Here is a 16,546-nt window from a genome sequence, read left to right as displayed (position 1 = left end):
AATATACAGTATTCAGATCTTACACTGAAAATATATCATTTTAAATACAAATAGATATAAGATCATTTATCTATTTACAAGTTAGATTTTTGTGGTGTGTTTTTTTTTTGTTCTTTTAATGGACTTTCATGAAGAGATATTTTCAAATCCCATCTCAAATGAGTGACTTTCGAGTTTTTAGAAACATTTGCTTCTACAAGAAAAATAAAATGTATATGTATAATGTCTTTCGAGTAACCCTTCATAGTATAGTACTCCTATTGTAGTATTCCTTCTGTCTTTACTAGTTTGATGTTTATGATTTTTTACATATATTAAAACAAATAATATATATAATTAATTTATAATTTTTTCTAATAGTTTATTATATTTATTTATAGTCATTTCGTGCACATGTGATAACTTTTTTTCTAATATTTTTTCACTTTTTCACTATCCCACCTTTTTAATATTAAAAATATTTACAATATCAATATTTTAAAGACAAAGAAAATTATATCAAATATTAATTTATTAGAGTCAGAGAGAATAATATAAATTTGGTCAATTCTTCTTATTTAAGATCCGAAAAGCCTCACTTTTCCGATCCTCTTGCTTTTCTCTTCCATCTCATTATATTAATTTTTTACAAAAGGAAGATATATATAAACGCAAAGAAAAATTAATTATGTGGATATCTCAAGACAATGACGAATAATAGATATTGATTATTAAAAAGAAAAATTAAATATTTTCTTTTAAGTATAGGTGTAAAATAAAGAAAAACTCATCCATCTAAAATAATGTCATAAAGAAAATAAGATCATTACCAAATAACTCAACTTTTTCCAATACATTTTATTGTTCTCTAATAGTTATCTAATATTTGATCTGCTGATGTACATAGTGGATTCAGTAAATAAATAATCTCTGACCAAAAGTATTTAATTCAAAAGCGATATAAAATATATAATTTTTTATCATTTAAAAACAAAAATAAAGCCTCAAAACACTGATCTATTATGAACAGAGAATGTACCGCATAGCTAATAGGCTAGTGTAGTTACAAATAAAGTCATCATTTGCTATTCTTTTGTCAATGTTTATTTTTCTTGAGTTTTTTTTTTATATCAAATTTGATGAGTAAGGAAAAAATGTTTTGATTGCAATATTCATACTTATGCTTATTTGATATATATATATATATATATATATAAAGTTGGGTTGTGAAAGTTAGCCATTAACAAGATTTTGAAATGTGTCAAATTATCAATCTCAGATTTTGACATGTGTAAAAGTTAATATTTAATAAAAGGAATTAAAAAAAATAAAATATTTTGTTTTAAAAAATATTAATAATGTAAAAAGATAATTATCAAAAATTACAGAATTTATTAAATAATTATAAGGAGATTATATATATATATAGATTTCATAAAATTCGAAATTATAATATTATTTACTTATTTTAATTTTAAGTTATTAATTATACAAAAATAGAAAAGGGATTAAGTAAAATATACAGTTAATTATTAATTCTAAATTTTGTAAATACTCACTTCTATATAAATATAGATCGTCTCATATTTAAATAATTTATTTAAAAATACTGCTTTCAACTTTGTTTAATTGGAAATTTTTTTTTAATAGGAAGGAAATTTTTCTTATTTTTTAAAACCAAAATTTTTCTCCTACTTTCTCCTTTTTCAGTTGGGAATAGGTAAGTAAGATTAATATACTTATCCAAAAAAAATTAATATATGCGTCTTCTTTTCCTAATACTATATTTTAAAATTTATTGTAGTATTTTTAGATTGTTTTATTTAATTTATATTCTCATCTTTGAATTTTTTGGGATTCATATATTACAATGCTTATAATTTTTTATTATTTTTTTAATTATGTCAGATTAATTTTCTTCTAATTTCTCAACCTTGATTGGTTGGTCATAAATCCTTTTTTTTTTTTGGCAAACATAATTGTTACCATTATTCATACAATCCTAGAGGGAGATAACGAGTAGAAGCTCATCAACCTAATGAATACCTAATGGATAGATAAAATAGGCTAATCAAACACAAGTTTACAACAAACATAGATAGATAGACTAGAAAAACATAAATCGTTGTTGATAGATCCATAAGAGCTAAAAGATTATGACACCCTGGTTTGCGGAAAAGTTTAAAAGAATTAATTTGGTCACATATATCACCAGAATACCCTTATTTTTTGGTCAAGGATCCTGAAAGAACTTCATGATGGGTGACCTTCCTGTAAGTGATTGTCGGAACTGTGCGAGTGAGGACAAAACACAGGAAAAGATCATTTGTTGATTTGTAGGGTCGGTAAACAAGTTTTTAAAGCCTCTCATACGTAACAAACTGATCATCGAATATGGGTGGGTCCACGGGCCGGAAATAGATGTACGACCCACTTAGGAAGGCGGGCCCATGGACGGAGAGTAGATATGGGCTCACTAAGCAAGGTGGCGGTTGAGGCATTACAGAGACAGAGGCTACATAATGGTGTGTCAAATACACTTTCATGAATACATTGGAAAAATTTACATTAGTTACTATCATATGATTTTGTGACGTTAGAAAAAGGTTTTTACTTTCATAGGTTGCCGGAGCAAGCCATTTTAAGATATCAAAAAGACGTGAACATGTTCTCTCCAAGGGAAGAAGGGCAGAGCTGAGGTTCTTTCTATGTTGGAGTAGGTTGGACACAAGGTTATCTCTCCAAGGGAAGAAGGTATAGGAGGTTGGACGCAAGATTATCTCCCCAAGGGAGGAAGGCAGAGCCAAGGTTCTCTGAGGTTCTTTCCATAAGGGATGAGGATGGAGCCGAAGTTTCTCCATGGTGGTCATATATTATTGTGATGATACATCATTGATTAGTATATTATGTAATATGTTTTCTATTCAAAAAAATTTTTGAGCCAATAATTTTAGTAATTAAAAAAACTATCCAGAAGTGAGAGTAAAGTAGTTGGCTTAATGTGTTCATATAGACATTTTCTAGGTGGTGATAAAGAATATATTTGTAACATAAAGTATATTTCGATGTAAAAAAAATACATTTTTAACAGTAACATACATAAAAGATTTGTAAATGGATATAAATCAGTGTATTATAACAAAAATAAACTTTATAAATACGTACAACAAATTTTAATATATTTTTGTTAAATTTAATTTAATTTATAAAATTTTGAACCCGCACATCGGGTGGGTCCTCATCTAGTATATATATATATATATATATATCATGTATTTGACTACCATGATAAAATATAGAAATGGTCTCTGATTGTTTATCGATGCAAGCCCGAGGCTAGTCAATTGAATTCCCACTAACATCAGTTCTTCATGAGAATATATTGTCAACATCCAAAACATTAGTTAGCAAACTATTTTAAATGTCTATTTAAAGAAGTGTTATCGGAATTATTATCTTTATGCAGTATGATATTAAATTACGTAGTATCAAAGATTGGAAAACTAATTTGATTTCGTTCAAAGACACATAAAATATAATCGTGCAATAATATAATTAAGCCAAAATAATGGCAATTGTCACACAATTCGTAGTTTAAAAAGAACTTAGAACATATATGTATTCATACTAACTATTAATAAAAATGATGTGTGCGTATGTGTGTGTCACTGGGGTCTGGATTGCTTTACAGGAAAAGGAGCAGCTGTGGAATGGAAAGACAAGATGTACAACCAGGACGACCTTTTTACGGTGACTCGCAAAATCATGGTCTACACACCGAGAAAAAGATTGGTCCTTACACTAAAGACATCGGTGATCTCTCCACTTTCGTGGGCGAGAACGAACCATTTTGTCTCTCGGCTAGTGACTACCCTAGCCTCAAACCTAAATTTGTCTACTTTGCTGGTCGCTCCACCGGTTTTGGTGTCTATGATCTTGCTACTCGCACCATTCCCTATCTACCTGACTCGCCTCTCGGTCGTTGCCTCTTTTGGCTTCCTCCAACAAGACCATAAGATTGTTCTGTACTCAGCAATCTGATTATGTCTTGTCCTCTTATCATCCGCATTTAGATTATGTTTTGTCGTATTAATTTTTTTAAATCATCTACGTTTTAGATAATGTCCCCTAATACTATCATCTTGCATTAGACGACTACTACTACTTTATGATCTTATCTAATGATCTCTTGGTGTTTTAAAGTTTTTAAAGATTTCACTATGCTTTACTTTGATATATCAAAGGATTGAGAATCCATTATATCCAAGATACAATCATGGTTCGGTGCCATACTATTACTATAACCTATAGGTCCAAAAGTTGAGGATATCCCCAAGTCCGGTCAAATTAAAGTGAGTTGACTTTAAAGTTTGGATCATTTATAATCATCAGATTCAAATGTTTTTTTCCGTTCACCGACTCTTATGACTTTTCCTACCCATACAAACTCAAGCCATAGCTCAGGTAGAAAAAGATTATGTGGCTTTTATTTTCAAGAGATTATAGCGATGCCTTGCGACTCGTTCTAAGCCATGAATTCACCATGCCAATTTTTTGTAGTAGCAAAAAACGTTTCGTATGTAAATAAACATTATCCGGTTACCATCTAATACGTACGCGCATAAGCAAAATTACCAAATAAAATACAATTAATTATATTCGTTATACTTATCAAATTAACATAGAGCAGTTCATTATTTAATTACCATCGACAGTACCTTAGTCTTAGTTATTCATTTTATTTAACTATTAACAAGACAGTAATAAACTATTTGATTCAGTCTTCGTACTAGCGCATATTTGTTTGTTTGTAGCTAGAGTAGAACTCTTAACACTACACAAATACTAAATTTACTTAAATTATCATATCTATGTGTCACCATGCATGTTTTATAGCATGAAATCTCACTATATCACTACAAAAAAAAAATGGTTTTACATCATTTATATTTTATATATATCATGTTTAAATGATGCTAAAATATTTTACATCAATTAAATAAATGATTTACATTTTGTTGATGCAAATAATTTGCATCAATTGAAATAAATATTTGCTTCAATTATTAGAATCGATGTTCATTTACATCACTTCCAAAAATTGTTGCAAGTCTTATATCATTTTTACTAAATTGATATAAAATATTTGCATCATTTATCAAAACTAATGTTAAATATTTATATCATTTACGAATAATTGATGTTAAAATCAATATTATAATAAATTATATGAAACTAGTTTATTCTTTAGTATAGTATTTAATTATTTATTTTTTATTTATATATTCATTTGATAATTTACCTATATTATTTATACTGCATATATGAGGAGATCCACACAAATAGGTGTTAATTTGTTATCCCATTTAAAATTTACCACTAAGTAAAGAGAATATATAGGAACAACTAGGAGAACTTTTTCTTGATGCAGCCGATGTGGGATATATGCTACCTGTTTTTTTTTTTTTTTTCAATATGAATTTTAGTGTTAGTCGATTAAGAATGATATAATATTATTTTCTTTCTTTCTTTTGGTTCAGTTAATATATTAATTTGTCATGTAATTTAACTAGCATCATTTAAAAAATGATGTAAATTTTGGATCATTTTTCTAAGGGATGTTAATATAAATTAATAAATACATCAATTATTAAGTGAAGTAAAACTATATATTTTGTGTCAGTATTTTGAAAGTGATGTGAATAATATATATTTGCATTAATTATAATGAAATGATGTCATATAAATTAATAATAATATCAATTATTGTAACTGATGTAAAATTATAATTTTTATATCAGTTATTGAAAAAGTAATTTGAAATAATATCACTTAATTTTGTGATACTATTTAAGTGATACAATATGTTTGTTTTTTGTAGTGTATGTCACTTCATCGATTTACTTTATTCGTCGTATTTTACGTTTTATTTATTCTCTTGTAGAAAGAAGGTCTCTATTTCGTTTCCATATCACTTATCCATTTTCTTCAATTTTCATATTTTAAAATTTCCACTCACTTTTTGAACCAAATAATAATAAGTTTACTTCTTTATGTCTGTTTCAAACTATTGAATTCATTGTACGTAATACATCAACCATATGTTTACTGCTTACATCAAAGGCTATTTGAATCCATCCTGCAGTAGTACTCTCATTGGCAGTAGCAGAGTTACTAGTGGGAGACTGGGAGCCATTCAGTTTTCCTTATAATAACATCTGGTAATACTTTTTAAATAGTCTACTACTAAAAAGTTTTACAAAAAAACTTGAAGGGAAAAAAACAAGAAGAAAAATATATAGATTTTAAAAGTTTAAATAAGGAGATTTTAAAAGTTAAATATGAGTTAAGCTAACGAGAGTGATAAATTGTGATTTGCCCATTGGTAACAAAGTCACCATTCTTACTCTCTAACGGCTAAGTCGTAACCTTGGCTTAACTCATACATTTATACAATATATAATTTGTAATTTTTTTTTCTCTAAAGTACATTTTCTGAACGAGAGTGATAAATTGTGATTTGCCCATAGGTAACAAAGTCACCATTCTTACTTTCTATACGCGAACGGCTAAGTCGTAATCTTAGGTTAACTCATACATTTATACAATATATATTTGTTCATGGTGAATGTATATTTAAGAGATTGATTTATACATATGTATAACTCTTACGGTCAGTCTTACACTCTTACTACTTCATCCTTTAAAATCTTTATTAGTGTGGCATATCTTTATTAGTGTAGGCGTACCTAGTTTTTCATTTAGTAGTAGTAACTATCAGTTGCCAAGTGGACTGGGGGAAGGCTTTAATTCTTTTTGTCATTAACTCGATCGGTGAATATGGAATCTTATTAAACCATATTAGTAGTAGTAACTATCGGTGAATATTAACTCGATAACTATATTAGTAATCTTAGTGTCAATAACTCGATCGGTGAATATAGAAACTATATTAGTAATCTTAGTTGCCAAACAAAACAAACTTGCTTTCAGTATGGTTTTTTTTTTTAATGCTGCATTTCTTTAACTTTTCTATAAAACTAAAATAACCAAGCAATTGTGGACAACGGCAGACCTAGGGGTGGGCATTTCGGTTTAAGTTTGGGTTCGGTTTGGGTTCGGTTCGGTTTGGGTTCGGTTCGGTTTTCATAAAACTCTAACCATACTCAACCATTGTTAGTTTGGTTTGGTTTGAGTTTGGGTCGGTTTATATTCGGTTTGGTTTGGTTCGGTTTGGCTTTAATTCAGTTTGATTTTATTCGGTTTAAAAATCAATTAATGTAACAAAACAAAATTCATTGTTCTTTGTAAGTTGAATAATTCAAAGAATCCATAAAAAATTTACCTAAAAATGATAACTATATAAATATTAAATGTTTAGTAATTAGGAAAAAAATAAAAATGAAACAAACTAAATAATGTAAGAAGATAAAAAAGTATAATTTCTTGTAAAAACATTTATAAGTGTTTACAATTTTACTCTTTAAAATCTAGGGTCAAAGTTTTAGAAATAATTAAATCTAATTTAACATAAATAAATTCATAAAAAATAAGATTATGAATACATATTATACAATAATTATGTATATTATTAATTAATAAAAAGCATATTGGGTTATCATTTCGGTTTGGGTTTAAACCGAACCGAACCGAACTATTTGGGTTGAGAAGAAACTTAACCAAATGGTTTGAGTGTAGGATTGGATTTAGTTTGGGTCGGTTTCAGTTCGATTGGGTCGGTTCGGTTTGGTTCGGTTAAAATGCCCACCCCTAGGCAGACCCATGTAGTGGTTAGGCAGATCAAGTGACCTGGTAAAATGTTGAAATAAAGTTTTTTTGTAAATGAAGTACTGAAATTCTTGTAGCAAAGTTGGTTTTATTTAGTAGTTTGACACCCCCAAACCCAGGTTCAATTCTCCTATACTACATAAATGGTTTCTTTTTTTGTGTGTTTAAATATTTAACTACTTATAAAAAATTATTGACTTGAGTATATTTTTTTCCTGTGTCCGCCACTGATTGTGGATCTATATATGTTTAAACAACGAAGGTTTTAACAGAAACAACAAGTAATTAAGAGAAAACTAATTAGGGTCTTAAAGCACACCACACGTAATACATGCACATCAGGTAAATAGTTTTCCCAAACGCAACCAACAAAAACAAAAAATATCGATATCTATGCCAAAGTGGACGTTACTAAATTGGTTAGTTAAAAAAATATATATCAAAATAGCTGCTCGATTACTTTATTAGTACCGTATGATTCGACGACGTTAATTAGGTTATTAATTATAATTTATAAGACATATATATAAACGAGAATAAGACATAGATAGATGTGTGAACTATATCCTTTTTTTCCATCGGGACACGTGGTTCGATCTCTTTCTCTGATGTGACATTCCTCTATGTATAACACCACTCTTCACCCCCCTCTCTATCTCAAAACATTTATCTCTCTCGTCTAAAGTTTTGGATATATAACTGGCATGCACATCACTTGTTTTACACACAATCGTATTCCTTACTCAAAAAAAAAAAAAATTCTAAACAGCCAACATGTGGAAAAAGAGCCGTACCTTGAGAAACTTGGGTCGTAGATCCTCTTGATGTGAGGAACAGTCAATAGCTTGCCTTATCATTATGATACACCACCTTTTCGATTTCCCCTCAACATATTTGATCAGCTAATGTACATAGTGGATTCAGTAAATAAGTAATCTCTGACCGAAAATATTCTTAATTCAAAAGCGACAGAAAACATGTAAATTTTTTTATCATTTAAAAACAAAAATAAAGCCTCAAAACACTGATCTATTATGAAAAGAGAATGTACCCGATACCTAATAGGCTAGTGTAGTTACAAATAAAGTCATCATTTGTTATTCTTTTGTCAATGTTTTTTCTCTTGAATTTTATTTTTTTTAATCAAATTTGATGAAGTAAGGAAAAAATGTTTTGATTGCAGTATTCATACTTTGCTTATTTGATATATATATAATATATTTTTCATATATTTGACTACCATGATAAAATACAGAAATGGTCTTTGATTGTTTATCGATGCAAGCCCGAGGCTAGTCAATTGGATTCCCACTACCATCAGTTCTTCATGAGAATTTTTTTTTTTTTTTTTTTTGATCAAAAGTTCTTCATGAGAATATGTTGTACATTAGTTAGCAAACTATTTTAAATGCCTATTTTATTTTATTTTTGCATTTTTCATTCAAAAGGAGTGTTATCGAATTGATTATTATGCAGTATGATATAAGATTACCTAGTATCAAAGATTGGAAAACTAATTTGATTTCATTCAAAACACACAAAAAATAATAATCTTGCAATAATATAGTTAAGCCAAAATAATGGCAATTGTCACACAATTCTTAGTTTAAAAAGAACTTAGAACATATATTAAATATGTATTCATAGTAACTATTAATGAAAATGTTCCTAGTGTTTTTTGATGGAATCTATATTGTTTTTTTTTTAAATGAGATAAAATTTGTAAATAAAATAAGATGTAGTTAAACATATACAAGTATTTGACTAGCCTCTCCGTCGTCGCCTCTGTTGGCTTCCTCCAACAACACCACCCAAGTAGTATGCAAGCAACCTGAACATCTTTTTATTCTATATATGAGAATGATTCTTATGTTTCTTGTACTGATTCTAATGCTTCTTGGATCTTGGTGGAACTTGTGATGGTCTTTTAATTTAGACACTTTTTGTTGCTTTTACGGACAAATCATTTCTAGCTATGAACTAGTAAGAGATAAGATTAAATTAGTGATAATATACCAGATCACGTGACCTCTTATTAAACTTTTTAAAAGTTTTCAATATGCTTTATTTTGATATATCAAAGGATTGAGAATCCATTATATCCAAGATACAATGATTCGGTGCCATATATACTATTACTATAACCTATAGTCCAAAAGTTGAGGATATCCCCAAGTCCGTCAAAGTGAGTTGACTTTAAAGATTGGATCATTTATAATCATCAGATTCAAATGTTTTTTTTTTCCGTTCACCGACTCTTATGACTTTTCCTACCCATACAAACTCAAGCCATAGCTCTGGTAGAAAAAATTATGTGGCTTTTATTTTCAAGAGATTATAGCGATGCCTTGCAACTCGTTCTAAGCCATGAATTCACCATCGGCCAATTTTTTGTAGTAGCAAAAAACGTTTTGTATGTAAATAAACATAATCTGATTAGTTCACTTTATATTAGATATCTAGTGTTAAAAGGCGACCAAACAACTATTTTCAATATCCTATATAGACTTAACAATAGTTGTCCAAGTTCACTTTAATTTGATTAGTTCACGATCTCGTTTATCCAAACTTATAGTAAGTAACTAGAAAGATAAAGATGGTCGGAGCGTTACATTTGCTTTTGAAACCAATGCTTTAAACTCCTAGTCCTGAAACCCTACAATATGTATCATCAATCAACATGTAAAGAATTAAGTTGTAGTATATATTAACCAATCGAATTAATCATATAGTTATGTAATTATGTTATAGATGGATGTTGTTGACAAGAAAAAGGTGTAGTAAAGTTTCTAAGTATGTTAGATTGGCCATACATCATTCTCATTCTAGAATATATTTATAGTCGCACACTAGTATTTTCCAAATTCTACAACTATTTTATAATTATAATTCAATGGTTTTATCTATCAACTATTATTCGGATATCCGGTTTTCCGGAGCGGATATTTGCGGATCCCGGATCGGAGACCGGATCCCGGATAATAGGTCTCAGGGCTAGTGTTAACTAATGCTTAAAAAAAAAAAATTGTAAATTTTGAATAAAAGTGAAGTTAATAATTTTTTAAGAAACTTTACCATTCTGTGGATCCATTGGTAGTACCTAAACTTGGGATCCTTAATTTAAATTTTTTTATTTTAGAAATTATTATAGTATAATGAATTTTGTTCAAATTTTTAAATATTGTAAACATCCTATATGACCTGTTTATGGATTCAAACAAAAACATAAAAAAGAAGATAGATGAAACTGTGAGATTAAATTATGTTCCTGAGCCAAAACCCATCCTACAAGCCAATCAATATTACTACGGTGATTACAAACGACAAGAGCATGTTCTTTGCCAAAAAGAAAAATGTAGGCTTTAACATGATCACTAAAGTATGTACGTTTCTGCAACTCTTTCATTTAACATGGAGCACGAATCAAACAAATAGTGGAAGTTGATACTATACATAAAAGATCAAACACGATATGAAACTAGACGTGGGGAAGAAAACCTCTTAAGTCAAGGCAATAACATGCAAAATTTAATGGATCAGTAAGATCCGCCTAAGTTACACATCTTCAACTCTATCTTTAAGACAGTTAGATTTTTCTACAACTGCTAAAGCTAAAGGTTTTCCAACCAGAAATTAAAGCACAGGGAGTTGCTTTCTTACTGATCATGGTTCATAAAAGTCCTAGCTTTTGGTAGACGATCAGTTCCACTTCACCACGAAGGCTCTCCACATCTGCAGCATAGTCTCTCTTTGTATTCATCCGCCATTGATTCCTCCAGCTGCAGCTTCCTTCTCTCTAAGGCTCCTTCCAACCCGCAGAACTTTTTGAGAATCTGAGGCTCTGAGTATTTAAGTTGAAGAAGAGTCTGGATTGCTGTACATAATTAAACAAGAAAACCATTCAAAGCTCTCCATAGGTAAGCATTCAATAAGCTACTGAGATTAATTCAAATTGATGTGTTAACATACCTGTTTCCTGGAAGGCATCATTCTCAAGAGTCAAAGAGTATACGGAAATGCATTTCTTGATTTGCTTTTAGCCGGCCTTAAATCAAAACAAAAATAAATAAGTGAAGCTTATACACACAATAAAATAAAAGATAAACAGGGAACGAGTCTCATATTAAGGTCACTTACTTGAGTTCCCATAGATATCACAGCAGCTTGTTTTAGTTTTGCTTCATCTTCATCAGTCAATATCTGAGATGACATTGGACACATAAAATATCTAAAGTATCAAACCCGGACAAATAAAAGACAAAAGAGAGAGTGGTAAACAAGTTATAACCTCAGACAAGTCTAGCTTTGGTGCGTTAATCCGATTCCCCATTAGCTTTACAGCCTTTGACATAATTGGATTTTGTCATGTACGATCTTAGCAAGCTCAGGAAAATGCAAATTGTACAATTCAGGAAGCCTCGTTGAGTAAGTGTTAAGCTCTTCGTCAAGATCATCAAGCTTTCCTATAGCTTTTGATTACAATGGTCTCAACCTAACAAAATATTAAGTATGCGGGGATAATAAGTTACATAAGACGTAAAACAAACGCAACACTTTATCATCGACAAAGTCGAACATCGTAGATGATTCAATAACATCATATTCAATAGCATCAATTCCCAATCGGAGTAGGAATCGGAGCTGAGAATACAAAACAGATCAATTATCAATTCTCAATCGGCTAAACAACCTAGAAGCCTAACTTTGTTTACATAAATTCCCAATTCGTTCAACCCTAGTTTCTTATCAAATCAAAAAACGTAATTCATCATGCTCTACAACTCAAATCATGAGATTCTTACCAATATAAACAGATTGAAGCATCATTTAACCACAAGATTTGATGATAACGACGGATTTGAGCAACCCTAAACCCCGGAGATAATGATAACGACGAATTAGATCAACAGACGGATTTGATGAACCGATGTTGCCGGTGGAGTGTTCCGATTTGATTTCTTCCCTCGACACTACCCAAATAGAGAGAGAGAGAGAGAGAGAGAGAGAGAGAGTCGGGAAAAGAGCGAGAGTAAAAAACAAAAAAACAAAAAAAAAAAACTTATTTTCCCCTCATCCAATGAGAAGGTGACACGCACAGGGCCTAAACGATCCTAAAACTCCTTCTGTAAACATCGCTCGTTAACATTTTCATTTGCATAATTAAATTCGTTTTTATTGTTAAGCAACGTCGTTTTTATAGTTACCACCAATGCCATAGCTCTGGTAGAAAAAAGTTATGTGGCTTTTATTTTCAAGAGATTATAGCGATGCCTTGCGACTCGTTCTAAGCCATATTGACTTATACTGTATAGTGATTTATATGGTGTATTGATATAGTAGAGTCTCCTTTAGCTCTTACTATCTTTATACACTTGTATAGAGTATAAATACCTGATGTAAGATACACTTGATGATTAATGAGAAAATATCCTTTTATCAAAAATTAATATGGTATCAGAGCAAAATAATTTTTCTCATTCTCTCTTCCGTGTAACAAACTTTTTCAAACGCCATTGATGGCGATCTTGAGCTTCTCCATCTTCGATTTGAGTCTTTTTCTCTTTGTTTAAGCTCGATTCGTTCTTCTTCTTCTTTTCTGGAGCTCCGATTCTGTTTTTCTCCGATGAGCGCTTCAAATCTCCAGATCCTCGCGTCCTTTGTTGCGAATCTTGTTGCGATTGTCTTGTTTCGGTGTTCTTCGATTGTAGTCCGCATCGTGTTGGGTGTGTTTGCCTTTCTTTTGATTGATTGAGCTTGGATTGTTGCTTCTTATCATCGCACAGTCTAATTCCTCCGATCTGAATCATGGCGCCATCTTCGACTTCTTTGCCGGCGGATCAGTATGAGAATCCATTCTTTCTACACAATTCCGATCATGCGGGGATGAGCATAGTCTCCGATCGTCTCTCGTCTGGTGCAGACTTCTATTCTTGGCGCAGGTCAGTTCGCGTAGCTCTCAATGTTAGGAACAAGCTAGGATTTATTGATGGAACTCTTAAGAAACCTGCTGATGATCACCGTGACTTTGGTACTTGGTCACGTTGTAACGACATTGTATCCACATGGATTATCAATTCGGTTGATAAAAAGATTGGTGCTAGTTTGTTGTTCATCCCTACTGCTGAAGGAATTTGGAACAATCTCATGTCTCGTTTCAAACAAGATGATGCACCACGTGTTTTTGAGATCGAACAAAAGCTCAATTCTATTCAGCAAGGTTCCTTAGATGTAACGTCGTATTACACTTTGTTGGTCACCTTATGGGAAGAATACAAGAATTATGTTGAGCTTCCTGTTTGCACTTGTGGTAAGTGCGAATGTAATGCAGTTGCGTTATGGGAAAAGTTACAGGAGCGAAGTCGTGTGACGAAGTTCTTGATGGGTCTCAATGAGTCTTATGCTTCCACACGAAGGCAGATACTAATGATGAAGCCTATCCCAAGTATCGAAGAGGCTTTTAACATGGTAACCTCTGATGAGCGACAGAGCTCAATTAAGCCAAAGCCAGATAGCATGATCTTTCAAACCACTGCTCCTGCTCAAGACAATGCTTCGTATCCAGCTCCCTTTAATAATGTTGCCTATGCTGCTATCTAGAATAACTATCGTCCACGAGGTTCTCGACCCTTATGTACCCATTGTGGTCAAACTGGACATGTTGTGCAGAAGTGCTTCAAACTCCATGGTTATCCTCCGGGTTACATACCTGGCTTCAAGAGCACTTTTGGTAACTATCAAGCAGCGAATCAGCAACGAGCCTCTGTACCGGGGACACAGTTTCGAGGTCATTCACCTAACCCTCGCCCTCCAGTACACACGGTTGCTAATGTTGTCACGGAGACTTCTCCTCAACCGCAACCTGCTCTTGTTGCTGCCACAAATATTGATGTGAGTACTCTGACTGGTGATCAGATACAAACTCTTATTCAACAGTTGAGTGCTCAGGTTAAACCTCCGGATGGTCCAGTTTCATCTTCTCAAGTCTCTTCCATTACAGATCATGGTGCTATGGCTGTTCAGTCTTCTTCCGGTATACCTTTCACATTCCCATCTCATTTTCCTTCTTCTTCTTTACGTTTTGAGAACAACCGCCTTACTTTCCAGCATCAATGTTTATCATCTCTCTCTAAACACATTCCTCATGGTAGTTGGATCATTGATACCGGAGCAACTAGTCATGTTTGCTCTGACTTGACATTTTTTAGTGAACCAGTTACTGTGGCAGGTGTCACAGTCTCGTTACCGAATGAGGCTAAGGTGGATATAACACATTGTGGCTCTGTTCAATTGACAAAAAATCTCATTTTGCATAATGTCCTGCATGTCCCATCTTTTAAATTTAATCTCATTTCTGTTAGTAGTCTTTTACAACATAATCAAGGTTCTGCTCATTTCTTTCCTGATTCTTGTTATCTTCAGGAGTCTATTCAGGGCTTGATGATTGGTAAAGGCTACATGCTTCATAATCTTTACGTTCTGCATCTTGATACGTCCCCTGCAAGCATCTCTGAGTCTTCGCCATCTGCATCTTCTACTCATTTTACTGGATCCTTGGAAGTTGATGGAGATCTTTGGCATCAACGCCTTGGACATCCATCTCCTAACAAGTTAAAGCTTCTTTCTGGTATTTTACCTGTTTCTAATTCCAAGCATGATACACCTTGTTCTGTTTGTCCTCTAGCTAAGCAGAAACGGTTACCCTTTATCTCCAATAATCTGTTAGCTTCTTCACCCTTCGATCTAGTTCATTTAGATATCTGGGGTCCCTTTTCTGTTGAGTCTATAGAAGGATATAGATACTTTCTCACAATAGTAGATGATTGTACTAGAGCTACTTGGGTTTATCTGCTAAGAAATAAAAATGATGTCCTTAATGTTTTTCCAGCTTTTATATCCTATGTTTTTACTCAGTTTAATACAAAAATTAAGAAGATAAGAACAGATAATGCTCCAGAACTTGCTTTTACTGATCTTGTTAGAAAACATGGAATAGTTCATCAATTTTCTTGTGCTTATACACCGCAACAAAACTCTGTTGTTGAGAGAAAACACCAACATCTCCTTAATGTTGCTAGAGCCTTATTCTTTCAATCAAACGTTCCTCTAGGTTACTGGACTGATTGTCTTCTTACTGCAGTATTTCTTATTAATAGAACTCCTTCTCCATTGTTGAAGAATTGTACTCCTTATGAATTACTTAATAAGAAAAAACCGGATTATAGCTTCTTACGTTCTTTTGGCTGTCTATGTTTTGTTTCTACTTTACCTAAGGATCGTCACAAATTTAGTGCTCGGGCTGATAAATGTGTTTTCTTAGGCTACTCTTTTGGTTATAAAGGTTACAAATTTCTTCATTTAGAAACTAATCGAGTCTCCATTTCACGCAATGTTGTTTTTTATGAGCATGTTTTTCCATTCTTTGATAATTAGCATGACTCTTGTTCTCCTGATTTGTTTGATGCTTCTGTCTTACCATTAAACATTCCTCATAACATAGATTACTTTCATACTCCATCATCTCATAATTCTGGTTCGACACATGCATCATCATCAAGAACATCCACAAGTCAAAATCCTACTGGTGCCTCTTCTAGTGATACGACTGTGACTCCTGCGACGACCACTGTTTCACCACTAAATGGCAGGCCACGGCGATCATCTAAAGCACCAGGTTATCTCTCTGACTATCACTGTTCTCTCGCACAAATTTCTTCGTCTTCATCTTTTTTAGCTCCACTTTCTTCTAAAAAACTCACCACTCCTTACCCTTTATCATCCG

The 16,546-nt window shown here is 32.0% G+C and overlaps 2 long non-coding RNA genes and 1 pseudogene across 2 annotated transcripts; 1 reads left to right on the top strand and 2 right to left on the bottom strand.

Moving 5' to 3' along the window:
• Nucleotides 1-347: 347 nt before the first annotated feature.
• On the bottom strand, nucleotides 348-1,155 carry LOC147926244 (uncharacterized). Its single transcript, XR_015581358.1, has 2 exons — nucleotides 1,019-1,155; nucleotides 348-608 (listed from the first exon to the last, which is right to left on the bottom strand). It is a non-coding gene; the product is annotated as an uncharacterized LOC147926244 (long non-coding RNA).
• A 9,980-nt stretch (nucleotides 1,156-11,135) lies between these two features.
• Nucleotides 11,136-12,983, bottom strand: LOC104745164 (uncharacterized). Its single transcript, XR_760707.3, has 5 exons — nucleotides 12,570-12,983; nucleotides 12,056-12,259; nucleotides 11,905-11,967; nucleotides 11,737-11,812; nucleotides 11,136-11,641 (listed from the first exon to the last, which is right to left on the bottom strand). It is a non-coding gene; the product is annotated as an uncharacterized LOC104745164 (long non-coding RNA).
• A 589-nt stretch (nucleotides 12,984-13,572) lies between these two features.
• On the top strand, nucleotides 13,573-15,215 carry LOC147926243 (uncharacterized; annotated as a pseudogene).
• The last annotated feature ends 1,331 nt before the right edge of the window (nucleotides 15,216-16,546 follow it).

The sequence above is a fragment of the Camelina sativa genome, chromosome 15 (assembly GCF_030686135.1).
Source record: "Camelina sativa cultivar CO46 ecotype springtype chromosome 15, ASM3068613v1".
NCBI classification, from domain to species: Eukaryota; Viridiplantae; Streptophyta; class Magnoliopsida; order Brassicales; family Brassicaceae; genus Camelina; species Camelina sativa.
The sequence above is the reverse complement of the archived record's forward strand: the minus strand, read 5'-3'. Positions and strand labels throughout refer to the sequence as shown.